Genomic DNA, 17,826 nt, shown 5'->3' on the forward strand with positions numbered 1-17,826 from the left:
TTTTATATATATATAATAACTATAAGATTGCAAAAAAGAGACTAGTGCCTTTCACTCTTAAATCAACTACACTGTGACTACTGAATTACATTTCTAAATATTTCAAGTGGAATCTCAGCACATCCAGAGACTACTTCAGGCAGTGAGAGTATCAAAGAAGTATCCAGACACCAGTCTACTTCTCATAGCTGGGAAGGACAAAAAAATTACATTTAATGTTAATTTGATTTTATTTCTTATCCTGCCGCTACTTAGCAAATTGTCTTTTGCAGATCTATCACCCCCACAAAACAATATTTAGAACTGATATTAAGCTAGTAAATATTAATTTGGCACTTCAGAAGAAAATTTTCTATCACTGTAATCAAGGAAAGGGAATGAAGGAAGATTCCAATCATTCTCAGTGCCTGCTGTACAATTTCCAACTATTAGTTAGATTTTTGAAGGCTTCAGAATTAAATGGTGTTATATAAAAATCTCTGCAGCATGACTGTATGAAATTAACATTTCAGGATGCTGAGTACTTTTAAAGTCCATCTCTTTTCAACTTAAACTCTGTTGCCATGCATACTCAAACTACAATGTTAGACAAATCACTGAATTTGAAAACATTTTTGTCTTAGTGCTGCTCATAGTCCCAGTTTTAGAGTATATCAATCAACTGTTCTAACAGTAAACTATCTTATTAATTTAGACATATTCTTTACATTATTTCCTCCTGAAAATTAAATTTTACTGAAGTGTATGTTGTCCTTATTATTGTATGTTTATCCTTAACAAATTAAACATGCCTACTAGCAAAAGAGTTGGTCCTGAATCACTAAATGATACAGAAACACAGGAAGTGCAGCACTTGCTCAGTAGTTTTTGCACCAAAAAAAATGGCACTCTGCAAGAGTCGTTCAACATGACTCAGCTCTACTAAGGATGTTAAAGCAATTAGCAAACAGCAATTAAAACACGCTCCTGCAGAATCAAACAAAAGCTAGTCCATGCTGCATGCAGAGCATAGCTCTAGCTTTGATACAGTGAGTTTGCAATTAGCAACCATTAGGAACCTGCTGACCTGTTTTTTGTTACGACGTGCTTGACTCTATACACTGGCTCTCCAGCATTACAGCTAATGCCTCCTTAATCCTAGTTGCTCTTAAAGTCAAGTCCTTTGAATCCTTTTCTTTCTGCCAGATCACAACAAGCTGCAACATTTCAAGTAAGAACACGTGGAGAAACAATAAAATGGATCATTCTTTTCACATTCTTAAAAAAAAATTTCCTACGAAGGTAGTAAAACATACTGTGGATATTAATTAGCAAGGTCTGGGAAAGTTTTAACAAGCCCACAAATGCTCGAAAGGAGAAACTGTTGCAGCTAGAAATGACTGAATCCAAACACGAGGACACAGATTCATTAAAATGTTTCTTGGCAGAATAAAAAAGCATCATCATCCAACTATGCTGCGAGACCGGAAAACCGAAAGGTTCTCCTGCGCTCTCTGAGAAAACTGGCACTGAAGGGGCGCATTCGCAGGAGTGCTCCTAAAATCACTGGAGAAACAGTAAGGTCCACCCCGCTATCCCTCCCCCAGCTCCTCCGCAACGGTGCCAAGGCAGCATAATTCCCGTCACCCCTGTGCTGCCCTGTGAAACGCGCCGGCGAGGCACTGAGAACGCAAGCTTCGGGCACCTCATGCATTGGATATGCCAGGAAAGCGGGAAAATCCCTGCCACAGAGGGGTTTTTACAAAGTTCTAACGCTGAAACACTAAATAGCAAACAACAAGGCCCAGCAACAACAGCAAACATCACAGACATATCTACTTTAAGCAATTTAGGAGTTATAAAACATGCCAAAATACTTTTCAGCAGAAGTAGGTTCTGCTTTTTGGACTGACCACATGCAAGTTAGACTTCCATATTTCTAACTAGGTCAGCAGCCTTGCAGCGAACTGCATTCATGAAGTCATAAGACACCAACTACTGAAGATGGCTAAATTAGCATCTCTCCACCCCGTTCTCAATAGGCACTTGCGTCTACTGCCCTATAACCTTTCCCCTCCAGTACTTAGGATGTTACTTTCATACTGAAACATGGAAGGTGGAAACAGCAAAATGGGGCATGGAAATCCTTCTCCAGCAGTTCCAGTGTTTGCATAACATACCATCAGTGTATTTAAGAACAATATTCCATAAACCAAGCTGTCATCTAATAGATTAAAACTTCTGCCAAAAAAAGATATGAATGGATGATCAAGTTAAACAATACTTTGGGGTCATATATTGTGGTGTTTGATATTTTCAGTGACTGATTTTAAATGCTGGCCTTAAAGTTTGTTATATTTCTGGCGTAAAATTGTTTTTCCAGATTTTGTGAGCTGTACAGATAATTGTAAGCCACTATAATAAGTGTTAGAACACATTAAAACTGATTACATTTTTTTAGGGTTGCTCTTTATACACTACTATGCAAAAATAATTTTTGAAAAGAGGCAAAGAAGCTATTCATTTCCTTCTAAGCAGGACCTCTACCATTACTAAAGTTCTTTATAAGCATAAAAAGCTAAGCTCAGTTTTGTTTTCTACACCACAAAATCCTTGTATCATCAATGACAGTTATAGGTGGGCAAGTGATGCTACATCAGACCTTAGCTTTCTTCTAAACCAAATCCTTTCCATACCTGGAATAAACTGAATGATTTTAAATTCACAATTTAAATTAACCAGATTATCTTACATTTGCTGAAAATACATTTTCAAATGTCCTAATCAATAAAATGTTCATCTGTCAATATTTTCAGTGCATAGCCTTATTTTCACCTTCACAATCAGAGTGAGAGAGAATTATGATGTCATTATTTTGGAAAAAAATACACCTCAAATTATTTGTTTCTCTCATTTCTGAAGCTACTGTTTCAGTCTGCTGAAAGGACACATTCATGAAATACACAACATAGCTACAAGCTTGTGCTCTTTCTGGCAGGAGGAAAAAACAGATTAATTGAGAGTATTTTTTTTGCCTTGTGTTAGTTCTTTACACACAGTTCTATATTTTCATGGATACTTGTATAAAAGGTGAGACATCCTGTGTAAGCACATGCATACATATGTTTTCTATCTCCATTGTTAGTAAGTGCATTACGCCTAACAGATGGCTGATTACCTTCCACTAATCACATAGGCAATCTCGCTCTCCCCTGGTTTTCTGCTCAATCAGATGCTAACGCTTTTATGCAAAACACAGAATGTGTGTGTCAACCATAATATAGGTCATCAATCACCACAAGTCTTAAAAGACTTCTCTCACTCATTCTGCTCCCCAGTTATTCACATTTTCCTTGTTTATGAAGTGCAGGCTATATTCACTCTGCCAGCTATCAGATCATCCACTTTTTCCTCCAACAGCAGTTGGTTCCTGTCAAACAAAGATTCATTAAGCATTTTAAGCCATACAGTAGTCCAAGCATTGATCAGTGGTGCAGACACTCAGTCGAGTGAATGTTAATAAGCTCTAATTTTTCTTACTGTCACATATTGTTAAAATCAGCCATAAGCACTACACAGCCACCTGTCTGTCAAGAAAACAATTCATTTCATTCTCAAAAATGACCCAAAAACACCAGAGAAACTCCATCATTAAATAATTATGTCTGCTTGATGACTTTGAAATCTAATGATGTAAATTTTAACATCAGATTTAATGAGCTCATTGATGTTTAGTTTCTTAAATAGATACAGTCAAAATGAACATCTCAGCCAAGTTTTATTTCCATTTCTTTTCCATTTCAGTAGTCTCAGGAATTCTCTGCCAAGTTATAAGGCTCATTACATCTTTCCTTGAAAATGCAATCTACTGTATCTACTGCAAAGATAAACTGTGCAAGTACACCAAAAAAATGAAATACATCATGCCAGAAACTATAGAGCAACTTGAATTTAATATCACATTAACACTATCCATGCTACACTGATTCTATTGCAGTTTTCCTACATGATTTAAAAAATACAAAAATTTCAAAAAGCTTTCAAAGAACTGAATTCTAAGAGACCCAATTTAGTTTTTTCCTCTTTATATCATCCCCTGTGAACACACTTCAAAAATACATCCTTTACAATTAGGCTACTATTACACCTAAAAATCTGAAAAAATTAGACAGGAAGGGGAAAAAAAAAATCCTTTAGCACTGCTGGGCTTCCTATTTGATATGTGTAGACTCTTAGAAGGTATATCTGATAAGGAATATGATAATGCCTGAACTCCTACAGGAGACAGACCCAAGAGCCTTGCATAGTAATGCAAACACTAAACCTGAACATTAATGTTAAGCATGATTAAGATTTTTAATATGACTGAAAAAATTCATTAAAAACCTACCCCCAAGATTTTAATGGTAGCAAAGCCAGACCACCAATGATTAACCATGGAAGTCCCACCATGGATGCCTGAGTTCCTAATTATGTCTATAAATCAAGATTTAAGACACTTCAATGACCCAATGTGCTCTTTGGTATCTGCTGTTTCTCTTCCTAATACAAGGTGAAGGAAAACGTAGAACTTACAAGGCATGTGTTTAGCTAGAAATTGGAAATTATTGGGGCAAATCAGAGCAATTGGAAATTGTACTGGAGGATTTAGCAATGGTCCTGTCTGAAATCGATGGAGTAGTAGGAGAGACTATGAAACAAACTGATAGACCACAACGTCTAGACATTATATACGTAGGCAATCTATGAGAAGCCAAGGGTGAAACAGCCAAATTGTTGATTGTGATGTGCATGACCTTTCACTTGAAACTTCTTTGGTTCTTCGGATACCAGTTTTTAAAGAAAGGTTCTGGGGGACATTTCCATCTGATGTTTATACCAGGAAAATTGTAGAAGAATGAGGTAACACCTAAGAAAGTACCATTTTTTGGAGGAAGAGCCCCCGCTGTTTTTGAGACAACGTTATTGGAGTTTTCCAAACAGATCACAAAATGCTTTTGACAAGACCCAATGCCAAAAGCTAAAGGAATGTGAATAGCCGTAGGATAAGGAGGAAGGTCCTTGGAATAGACAAATAATCAAGTAAAAGGCTGGAAACAGTAGCAATAAATGCACAGTGGAATGGGGAACAGAGACAAATGGAGATCACAAACAGAATTTCACAGCAATATCTGCTAGGTACTATGCTTCTCAATAAACTGATAAATGACCTGAAAAGTGGGGGAACAATCAAGTGAAAAAGTCTGCAGAAGGTATTGAAATACTTGTGACAAATTTAAATTCTGAGTAAATGCAGGAATTTCCAAGAGTGAAAAACTGAGCAGTAAAATATCAGATTAAACTCACTATAGGCAAATATGAAGTTATATGTATGAGGAAAAAAAGCCAGTCCTAACTACATGTATAAAATTGGCTCAAAGATGAATGTAACTACTCAAGAGCAATGTCTTGAAAGGAAAACTACCAAAGTTTTATAAAAACCACTGGCTTAATACTCAATAGCAGTCAAAAAGAAAAATCAAACTTTAGGAACATTTAGCAAAGGAATAGGAAATAAAGCAGAAAAAAAACCCCATTACATTACTATATAAATCCATGGTACACATCCAGCATGTTATGTGCAATTCTGGCCCCCTCATTCCAAAGAGAATACAGTGGAGCTGGAAAAGGGTTCAAAAAAAGGCAGCTTCAAGGACAAACAGGAATATGTAATCAACTCTGTTCCAATGAAAACTAAGCTGGCTGAGACTCTTAGCCTTGAAAAAATGTGATTTAGGAGGATAGGATGGAGGTCATAAAATACCATTTTGAGACCATGCTATCCAGAAACTTTAAATTTCACTGTTTTTCACCACCTAGGTCTCTCCATTCTTCAAAAAAAACCCATCCTTTTGTCAGTGGAAGCAGTCATTATATTTTCTATGTACTCTTTGTCCAAAGGTCTGTAAAGTGGTAGACCACAATTCCTCTCAGGGTCTCAGTTATTTGCCCAACCGCCTTATATACCTAAAAGGGTGCTTCAGCCATTCTACTTGCCATGGTTTTTGCACGCAGCTCTCCAAAGGAGGACCTGGAAGATCCAAGCAGGACCCCTTTCAGGTATTCCTTTCAGGAACAACTCAACAAAAACCATTAACCTGCAAACAGCTTCCTTTTAAAGAAAGCATAACTGAAAATTTCAAACAGCAAACAGTCCTGAACTCATCTCTCTCAAGCCCTCGGTTTATTCAGTGTCTTCAGCTGCTTCAATAAACTCCAAGCCTCTGATCTAAATTCATTTCAGTATATATATAAAGCCACAAGTATGATAATCTATATAAATAAGAGCTTTGGGCATAAATCCAGTATACTCATCATATCAACAACTTGCACCTGTATTGTCAAGTCCAGGAATTTCATAAACTGTACAGTATTGCCCCCCACAATGAGTCAGTGGATTAAAACTGGAAACAAAGCAGTTCTGTTACAGAGAGAGAGCTCATATCTCAAGAGATATCAACTGTGCATCTTTACACCAGCACTGAGTTTACCTAAAAATAGTTCTAGTCCAACACTAACTGCAATTATCCTCAAAAAGCTGGGGGAAAAAAAAACAAAACCCAACCAAACAAACCAATCCTGTATTTAACTATTCTTATGAAATTATCTGAATATTGGAATTGTCACACGGAGCCTAGAAAGCCACCATGGAGAGAAAGAAATACTTCTCTACTAAAGAAAATATGCCATACATTCTTATGTAAAAACCTAAACGCTGTGATATATAGTGAATTTTTGAATATGCCTGAAACAGTGCATAAAATTCATACACTCCCAGCTCATATCATTTGATGCTCTCACTTAGGAAAAAGCAGGGAAACTATCTGGAAACGATCCCATTAGACAACCATTATGAGATACATCAGAAAAAATTCTACACTGCAACATGTACGGGCATTGAAAACAATTGTGTAGTGCCAGACTCGTACAGCTAGAGCAATGTATTCAGAGAATCAAACATTGGGATGAGTAGTTGTGTTTCCTGGCCATTTCTGACTCAGTGCAGATTTGCCCAACAATAAGAAACAGTGACTGGGAGATGATGTGGTGGTAAAGAGATTAGCATTAAAACGGACAAAGACAAATTCTCTCCTTCATATTAATTCATCATTACTTAAGCATCCTTTCTTAGATAACTGCCCTACACCACCTTCGGCTTTTGTTATCCTAATTTTCACTCCAGAATGTCATCAGTACATAGAAGACATACATAGCAGCAACTTTCATATGCTGATTCTTCAACATACACCTGAGTGTTTGTTTGTTGTTCTTTCATTTGTGGTTTTGGGTGCTTGGGGTTTTTTTTTAGTGTCCCTGGATAAAGCCATTTTTATTGTTCTAGTAGCCAGTAGTGAGCAAAGCATTTGCAATCATAACATAATTTTTCCCTTCACCAGCTACAAAAGCCAGATGATGAGGGATGCAAAATAATTATTCTAGCAAGAAGGTGGCCCCTTGTTCCAAAATTTTTCTCCAAAGACATAATGTGAAACACCTTTTAAATTAGAAGTCAGCAAAATCAAGGTTAGGCTTGGCCGAGCACTAATCTGGATTTAAAATGATCTTTAAGTGTTCATGGAGGCAGGGAGACGTAGGTGAGAACATTCAGAGCTGTTTTCACACAGGATCTGCTTGTGTGTTTACCACCATAGGTCCTTAACTGCCTACCAAATCTGACCCATGTCCCGTCGGGTAGGAGAGTGGAGAGAATCCACAGCTGTTTGCATGCATTTGTATGGACATGACCTTAAACTCTTCAGTTGCTGTGAAGTTTTTTGAAAAGTTATCCACCCTCAACAGATTATTTCCACTCCCTAAAACAAAACAATTTACAGACATGACATTTCATTTCACATGTCTGTGTGTCACTTTCTTGAAGTGCTCATCCACTAATGGGCACAAGGACTCCACCAAGTGAGTGGTCCAGTATGTTAGTACCAATCTCTTCCAGCTCCAAGCAAGATTACTGTCAATTCTCTCTAAACACAGCTAGAACAGTAGCTCTCTAGGAGCTGCTGCTGCTGCAACATATAGAAGTCCACTTGTTTCACAACACTAAATTTTATTCCAATTGTGTGTTAAAAGGAATTTCCTCATTTCAACTTCAGGATAAAATTCAACATCTATTAATATTAAAAAACTAATTTAATTTCAGCTACCTGAAAATATCTTATCAAATCACTCACAGAACCCTAGTTCAAGTTTGGTTCTTTAATTGTGTATTTACCTGGTGGCTGGGTACAGAGTGTTTTTTTAACTGAAGGTTAATTGATTCTACAAGACTGATCTGCAGTTGTAAATTTGAGATAGAAAAATCCTCACATCAAAAGTTTCCCATAAATAACCTCTTCAAATTCTTTGATCAATTAAATTGCTTTTGACATTTTTCATAGAAAAAAAGAGAGTGAGAGCTTTCTTCCTTTGTTCAAAATTTCATTTTATCCAGATTTCAGTTGTCAATTTAGGTTGCTTTTTTCTGAGCATTTCTTTTTAAAAAAAAATTCTTCTTTTTCTCCACCAAGACAGAAAAGAAAAAAGAAATTATTTTCAGCAAATACTAGCAGTTAAAAAATACAGTGTTTTGATGCAAACAAATTTAGTTGTAAACTTCCAACCAGCCCTGCTCTTTTTCCTCGGAGTTGCCTCAAAACCAGTACTCTCAGTATTTTTCTTATGACAGCAGAATGAGGGCACTGCAGTAAGTCTTACCTCAACGTTAGGGAAAATAAAACCAGTATGTTTCACTATAATTTCACACTCCAGTTTTGTAATAGTAGTCACTTAGGAGAAATCTTAACATTATTTCAGAGAAAATTATCCAGAGGCTAAAGAAGCTTATTCCTTTTTATTACGGAAGTTGATTACGAGAAATTAATTACTTGCATGAAGTAATATGAGCTCATAACAGGTCATATTGATCAGACAAGAAGAAATAGGCAAGGTTGTTTCAGCTCATTTTCAATTTCTATTGCTTCTTATCCTCTCATATATACTCTACAAAGTATGTCAGTCATAGCCAACCTCTAATTACAATGCCAGTCTTCTATCCTTCTCTAGTAGTCATTCAGGGTCATCATTTGGGCTTCTTCCTTAAATTAAGTATCAGATACGTTATAGGTAGTGCAATAGTGGATGCTCAATTTCTCAGTACAAAAGTTACAGTAATAATAATAAATTAAAAAAAAAAAATAAGAAAGAACAATCTACCTGAAGAATTCTTCTGAACACAATATTAGTATGTCAGACCCAACAGTGCAACTTCAACCATTTAAATTGCCCCAGCCCCAGTCCTAGTGATAAAATAGATCAAAACAGCCATAAGACATGCCGCAATTTCTGAAACTAGATTTGTTACACTGAATTTTAATAATTTTATTATAATGAATGAAGATTTTTTAAGAAACTGCTATTTTTTGGAATTATGAACATTACAGCTGCTGAGACCAGAGCACGTGATCCATTTTGGAAATCAGTATTCTGTATTATATGAAACACAACACACTGTGGCTAGCTGACCCTGCAAATTCTCACTGTCATGTAAGGTTTAACTATAAATAATCTAGCCATTAAATATAATATTTTCAGGCTTTTTCTAGAACACCACCACAGCCATTGCTTTTTGTCTCAATTTGGGGATTCACAGAAATAGACTAAGCTCTTTGGAGCACAAGTTGTTTTTTTGTACTAAGTCATACAGAGGGGTTCTGCTCTATGGTTTTGGTTCCTGGTACTACCTAATATCAACAATACATTATCAGATGTGTACATTCAGTTATGATGGTAATAGTGCACTGCAAAATGTTTTCTTCATTTGGGGGATTAATTTTTAATATACATGAAAATAAGAAACTTTCTGTACTACAAGGATGAACCATGGCTTCAGTAACTATTTTGCAAACTCTTTCAATCACTACATGGATAAAAATCCTGACCCTTGACATTGACTTACTGGTAACCTAAAAATAGATAACCAGTCTTGCTGGGTTATCAGTTGATTGACACCATCACCCAAGATAATGAATACAGTTGCTTAATCCCGTTTCTGTTGTGCAATTTTACAAGGTCATTTATGATTGACTTAAAGCATCAGAAAGGTATTTCCTCAACCCCAGTGCAGAATGATTGTTTCTGGGTTATACTAAGTGACAGAGACAAATTCATTTTCTCCACATACAATACTCTTTTTGCACTCAGAGCTTTCTAGTTTCACCATCATTCATCTTCTGAATACAATCCAAAAAATTACTTTCTTATCTCATTGTACCTTTAGAAATTTTGGAAGAAAAGCTGTATGATGTCAATGGCATCTCTAAACAGAGGGTTCGGTTCAAGCATGTTTCCAACTTCATTTTGCACCTGAATTCTAGCCAAATTTAAAAACATTGGCAACTGCAGAACTTTATTCTAAAATTCAAAATCAGTTCCAAAAACACTGCTAGTGGCCAAGAAATTTTTCAGTCTCAATTCTCTCAGATTTTCACCTCATACACTTTTATGAATACAGAGGTACACCAAGACTATCCGCCAGCACTGTTACAGACTGCATCTCCTAAGATAAGAAACAATAATCGAAGAGAGATCAGAATCAGAGTTAAATTAAGAGCAACTTTATTGACTTTTGTGAAGTGAAAGAAATAAGAAAGCAGGCTTTCAAGGGCTCTTAAGATGAACACGGAAAGTCAAGGCACAAATGTTTTTACACTTTTAAATCATTCACAGCTACCTAACTCCGCTTTCTTTTACCATAAGCTTGATCAGATACACCAAAATTAAGTTAAGCTAGATGAGGAATCCAAATTTTGAATATAAAATACAGCTTAGCTGCTGTGGAACAGGAGGAAAAGATGCAAGCAGAAATAAGAGGGGTTCAATTATTATTATTCTGTCAGTTTTAGGAGGAAAAAAGCTTCTAGCAGGTTAAGAACTAAGACCACTGCTTATCAGCATGAACTAGTGTATCACTGCATCACACTTATCCCATAAATTCTCCTATTATCAGTGTTAGAGCTTGGCACCTTAACGGTTTGCCAAGGCAAAAGGAGGCACTTTGCCTCCAGTGAACTAAAGAGGATTATCTTATCCAAAACTGCAGAAAGACTGAAGGAAGAAATTGTGGCAGAACAATTATGCTGGGAAAAAAAAATCAACAAGAGGGCAACACCAGAATGAAGGTTTAGTAAAATATAAACATTGTGTCCTGCCTCATGGTACTCTCTTATTCCAACATCCACATGACAAAATATCCAGACCTCAGAGCATACCACCACAAAGAATAGAATATCATCAAACAAGAAGTGAATAGGCAGGAGTTTTCACTCAATACAGCTCAAGTAGTTTATTAACATTTTTTCTACTATGAACGATTCATCCTTAGTGTAGCAAAGGAACACTCTCAGCCATTTGCCACTGTTCATGAAAAACTATACGTTCATGCTTCCTGCCAATCAGAACTTCTTCAGTAGAAAAATATTCCTCTTTTAATCCTGCAAGACATACTTCTCAAAGTCCCAGACAATGAAGTGGTAAGATACTTATGCAATCCTCCAAACTGCAAATAAGTATGGGTACAAATTTTCATTGGAAGCTGAACTATTACTTGTAATTACAAATTGTTAAGAGGGACAGAACTCTTTCCTTCCTAAAGTAAGCAGAGAGGGGGAAAAATCAGGACTATTCAGCATCATCTATAAAACTATGAGGATGTTCTCACTGTTTATATATGGCATTTTATTATTGCGGGAGGCACCTGCCTATATTTTAAGGCTATGTAAGGTGGACTAGATGTTGTGGCAACTGCACTTAAGGAATGGCACAGGACTTCTGGAAGACATGGCTTGAAGCATCAATGTTGTCTGTGTGGGAGCTGATCTCTTGTTCAGCAAGGAAAGGAAAGGATATCGATTTAAAGCTTGGAGGTCCACTACAGGGAAGAAGGACTTTGAACAGAAGTCCTACTTACTCTGGATACCTTTTTTCTTTCTTCCTGCCTTCCCCAATGATTTTTAATCTTGTGTGAGTGGTTCTATGATAATGGATCAGGGAGTCACCCAAACACAGAGGTTTTTCGGTGAGACCCAACAGGTGATGAAGGTGCAGAGATTACCTTACAATACTCCAAAAAGACCATCTCAAAGCTGACATTGCACAATGGGTCCTGACCAACATGCACTAGAAGAACAGGTATCACAGAACTAGACCACCCACACAATAGATTGCGACTTGATTTATATAGTCATCTATGGGCTGGCACAGAAGAGAAGGATGGCAGTCTCCAGCTATGAAAGCTACTTGTTCACATGAATAAACAGGTTTGGATATTTCTGGTTCAGGTTCTTGGACCCCAACAACTCAGAAAACTTTGTCTTTGCTGTCTGCCCCATTGTGACTGAGCTACTCTCATTTTGTACAATAAGAATGTACAGAGAGTTATGGTTGTTCATTTGGGTTTATTATTTTTTCTCCTGATATAAAAGGTACATGTAGCATCATGTTCTGAGACTTCTCTGAATGCTTTCAAGCACAGAGGATTCCCCTAGAAATGTGACCAGGGATTTATACTTTAATTTTCTGGAGACAGAAATAATTGTACCAGCCCAAATAGGACCTTAAGATATAATTTGCTTCATAAGAGCAGATTGAGAATGATGGATCTTACTCTGTCTGCTGCCACCAGCAGGCAGTAAGATATTTGCACCAGCATATTTTATGAATAAATGAGCTGCAAACTCCTTGTTCTCTGCACATATATGGTGTACACTTCTGGTAAATCTGTTCAACTCACATAGTTTTCTTGTTATTTTCAGAATCGTACGAAACAATCCAATAATATGAATCAATAACCAGAGATGCCATAAAACAGTCAACAGGAGGTCCATTCAATTTCCTATGCAATTTAAATTTCTTTTATGACACTTATTTGTTCCTCAACTAAACCAAGAATTTCAGAGGAACATAAAAGGCTCAAAAGGCCACCAAAAAAAACCCAAAACATGTTAAACTGTTTTCTCAAGGCCATATGAAAAATTTAATAAATGTAAGACACTAATTCCTCTACCCCTAATACATAATTTCAACAAGCAGACAGTAATTTTAAATATTTATTTTTATATTATTATTTAGGGTTTCTTTCTGAGAAGTTCTGACAGTCTATCACTTCCTTTAAGACCTACCAGAGTTGATCGATTGGCCTCTTAATTTTGACATTAATTAATGTATTGATTGCCTGTACTCATTATTTTACAGTCTTATTCTGAAATAGTTTTTAGAGTTTCAGCTTATTTACTTGCTGCTGCAAACCTCCTGTGGTACACTAAACCATGCAACTGCGATGATTATACTAATGCAGTATTTCAGAAGAATACAGGTTTTCAGCGTAAATTAGAGTATTGGCTTTTTGCCTCAAAACTTAAGTTTTTGTTCACAGAGATGGAAAAACAAACATGATTTTACAGACCCTACAGTAATCTAATCTTTTAAAGGTAATCACTTGGGAAGGCTCAGACATAGATTTCAGCCACTGTATTAAAAAAAAAAAGTTTACAAAAAGTAGAATTAAAGCAGAACAACTGAGAAAGCTACATCCAAAGCACCTCATAAAGTTCTGTTTCAGGTACTTTCTTTGACAGAGGATGCCGTTTCCAAAAAGGAGCAGGAATTAGAGCTCTCACTTGGTTTAAGATTTCTGCAACCATCTGTGCATGGAAGAAAAGTCACCACCACAACTTTCTTTTACCAAATACAAAGAAGTGATTCTCCCCCAGGTGTGAGGCTTCAGATTTAGCATGGGTGATTTATTCATGTATGTCAAGTAGCCAAGTCTTCCGAAAATGGATCAGGTGCACAGAAAATATAGGAAAACCAATATTCTGCATGCTTTTCATGCAGAACATCTGACTAGAGGAAAAAAAAAAATCACAGAGTTCTGAATTGCACAACATATGTGACTAATCTGACTAGGACACGATGCACAATACATTCATGTCCCTAGTGTCCTTCATTGGCTTATGCTGGGCTACACTAAGGCCTTGGTGAATTACAGTTAAAGTATGTCTTGCCTCACACATATTTAGGGGAGAGTTCCGTTCTTAACTCTGACAGCCAATCTGTTCCGCCAAGTGGTAGGTTCTGCAAGCACTCAGCATTGTAAACTCCAGGCCAGGCTAGGTTGTCAGGAACTTAGTTTTGCAGATAAAAAAAATACAGTATCTGTCAAAATCTAAAACAACTTAATTTTGAAAGAATGCATTTAGTTTAAAATATCTGATGACACTGTCAGCTCTGTTTAATCAGTCGTCAAATTCAAATTCACATGTTTTATTCTACCTTCATTATATACACTCACGTGACTCCACTGACTTGAAATTAGTTCTGACCAGCTGTAGTATATATGAAATGGCATTGGATCTAAATTACTTTCTCAGAACTAAAAGCCTTATCTTTTCTCCTGCTCAAACATCCAATGCTTCTTCAAAATTAACAACAGAGAAGTGCACTTTCACTTACTAAAAGACACATACTTTATAAATCGTTATACCAGTACCTATTTCTATATCTCTTTCATGCCAAGGGGTCACTCAGTGCATTGCAGGTATAGTAAAAGTCTGCAGAAACCTACTAACACGAAACCAAAGCAGTATGAAAAATGATGCTATTAAATACCATAGGGTTTGCACATTTTAGTCATCCCATCATTTAACCAGTCTATGGAGAGTGGAATTTATTTGGATCTACTTTTTTCTTTCTTTCCTTATGGACATTTACAGTTCTGAGACATAGAGACAAGACTTCAAAGAAATAGTAGCATGATTCAAAACCACACCGTAACTATAGTTCAACGAGTTAGTTAATATACAATTAGTATATTTAAAATACTTTTGTATTCTAAATACAAAGAATATAACACACATATACCGGCATTATAATAGGACAACATAATGGTCAAAATCAGTGACTGATTTATTAAATACAGCTACCACTTAGTACGATTCAAAAACACACCGTAACTATAGTTCAACGAGTTAGTGCAAGATCCTACCTAAATACAAAGAATATAACACACATATACCAGCATTATAATAGGACAACATAATGGTCAAAATCAGTGACTGATTTATTAAATACAGCTACCACTTAGTACTGATTGGAATATATTTTTTGCACTGAAACATCTACTCCTGGGTTGTAAAAAAGCAGTCTGGCAGTTTGAACAAGGAAGGAGACAACCCATGAAAAACATGTATGATTATTTAAGTCTGTTTTGATAAAACACACTTCAACTCAGTAATTTCAATTTTATAACTAACTCCCCTCCAAACAGAAACAACCAAGACGTCAAGCATTGGTTAACTGCTTGAGCAAAGCAGCAGTAAGAAAACAATCTGCAATAAATAAGTTATCTCTGGAGAGTTCCCAGGTGTGTTTTGTTCAAATGTTGTGGCCTACTTAGGCTACATTCTGGTTATATTGTTTTTCTTTCTGCATTGCCCCTGAAAATTCATTTTGCTGTTTGGGAAATTCATGAGCAGCATCTGAGACAAATAATTGACTTACTCAGCAGTAAGGAGGCATGGAAGCTCAAACAAGCCGCTGAAGTAAGTCTGAGGGTAGACACTTCACAATTCACTGAGATTTATCTGTTTTAAGTCAGATACCAGGGCTCCGGGACATAAAAAAAAGGAAGAAGATAAATGGTCTACCTCATAAATTCAAAAGAGACTGTGATGAGCTTCAGTTATTCTAGAGCCTAATAATAGAAAATAACAGACAAGGATATTCCAGCTGCCAGAAATCTACCAGCAGAAAGAGTGGAAAATGCTGGAAATGTCTGTGTTCCCAACAGCTGTGGAATTAAATGCTATTTATAGAGGCCGCCACAAATGTTAACATTTTTTCCAGAAAAATCTTGAAATCAGTAAAAAGCTAAGAAAGAGGGAGAGATGAACAGTCTCCTGGGAAGGTAATTTTCTTTGCAGTTGCCAAAATCTGGTACAATTAAGATGATATGGATGTTTTCTGCATCATTCTTCTTCTAATTAGTAACTACACCCCTAGATGATGTTTTAAACAGGAACAGATGCTTCTGTGTTAAACAAATTTATTTTGCAAAGCAAAAGGAATACTGCATCATGGATGAATGGATCTGTTCGTCCTTTATATTGAAAAAAATTGATTTTACAAGGATTACAGATGCTTCTTTGTGGAATGAAAACTATGTTATTCTATGACAGCTTAAAAACTCCTCCTTAAAAGCTCAGAATAGTAATTTATAACAGACTGTAATAAGATAACTGTCTTTCCCAGGCTTGTTCTTTCATTCACCAATAAACCTTTTTGGGAGGAACAAAATCATACTATGGTATGGAACATGTCATAGGAAGGTAAGGTTTTCATTAACATGGAAAATACTTTCCTGCTCTCTAGTTCTGTCAGTCATGATCTCCCCTGTATAGATGAAGAACAAGCCATGTCAGACACCTTCACTCCACTGCTGATTCTGCACTTGTTGAATAAGCAGATCGCCTCTCTTTGCATCTGTTTCCATCCTTTGATGAGCAAGTTCCTCAGGCCGGTAACTCCTTTCAGTACGCACCAGAGGTAACAAAATGGAGCCCAATTACATCTGGGAATTTTAAGTACTAAAGGTAGTAAACAGTAACTTGCTGTGAAGAAAAGGGAAAAGCAAAGTAACAGCCACTCTGAACATACAGGACTTACCACCTTCCCTCCAGCCAGTGTCAGTTCATTCTCTAGTAAAAATGACATGTAGTGGTACAATTTAAGTAGACAAGTAGGAATACTTTATTTATGAGGGGCAGCCCAGTTTCCCTCCTATTAATTAGAATGGAAGACACACATTTGCTGAGCAACAACTGTTTCCAGGGCTGTTTTTCTGGGAGAAAACGATCCCTTATCATTTTCTTAATAAGTAACAAGAAGCTATCAAAAAAACCAGAGTAAATAAAAAGACCTAGCACAGCTCCTCCAACCTTAACTCCACCCTTCTTTCTTATAATAGGATTTTTCTTCCTTTTACTGTAATGCATTTAGCCATCTATTTGAACTAAACTGTGAATATGAATGCTCTGGTGTACATGTCATAAATTACATCTAGTGTGTTAACTGGACTTATTCTTTCCTGGAATTCATCTTGGAAGACAAATTTCAAAAGTATTTTATTCCATTTTGATTACCATATTCAAGTATTTATCATGATGATTTTATTGTCTCTTCAGTTAGTGCAAGATTATTAATATTTACTGTTCAGTCACAACAGTATTGGATATGCTAAAACATGGTAGTATTATGTATGTTGTAAAAAGTTTCTGTGTGAAGATTCAGTGTAGGTTTTTCAAATGATTATGGCATGCAGTTCTTCAGAGATTATTCATGGGAAGTGCTCAAAATAGAGGGAAGTATAGCTATTAAGCACTTTTAATATTCTTATACAAGATGTTCTATTTCATTACAAGAGAGAAAGACTGATGATGGAATTACCTAAAACTTCCATTATGAGGAAATACCTAGAATTTAAAAGAAATAGAAATTACCTAAATTTATCATAAAATAATACTAATTTAATCTATATATCTGTATCTATGGGTATTTATTTGTGCTTGTAAATTGCAAGTTCAACATTAATGATAGATTCTGACAAAAAATACATACACAAAGTATTTTTAAATTAACTATACCATCATGGTCTTACAATAAGTGTGACAACTGAAAACCACAGGAAAAGCAGCTGCCAGTTTACCAAGACTTAGAGAATGAAATTGGAGGGGAAAAAAGGATTCTTATCTCTCTCTTTCC

The sequence above is a fragment of the Phaethon lepturus genome, unplaced genomic scaffold, assembly GCF_000687285.1.
Source record: "Phaethon lepturus isolate BGI_N335 unplaced genomic scaffold, ASM68728v1 scaffold6480, whole genome shotgun sequence".
In the NCBI taxonomy this organism is placed as follows: Eukaryota; Metazoa; Chordata; class Aves; order Phaethontiformes; family Phaethontidae; genus Phaethon; species Phaethon lepturus.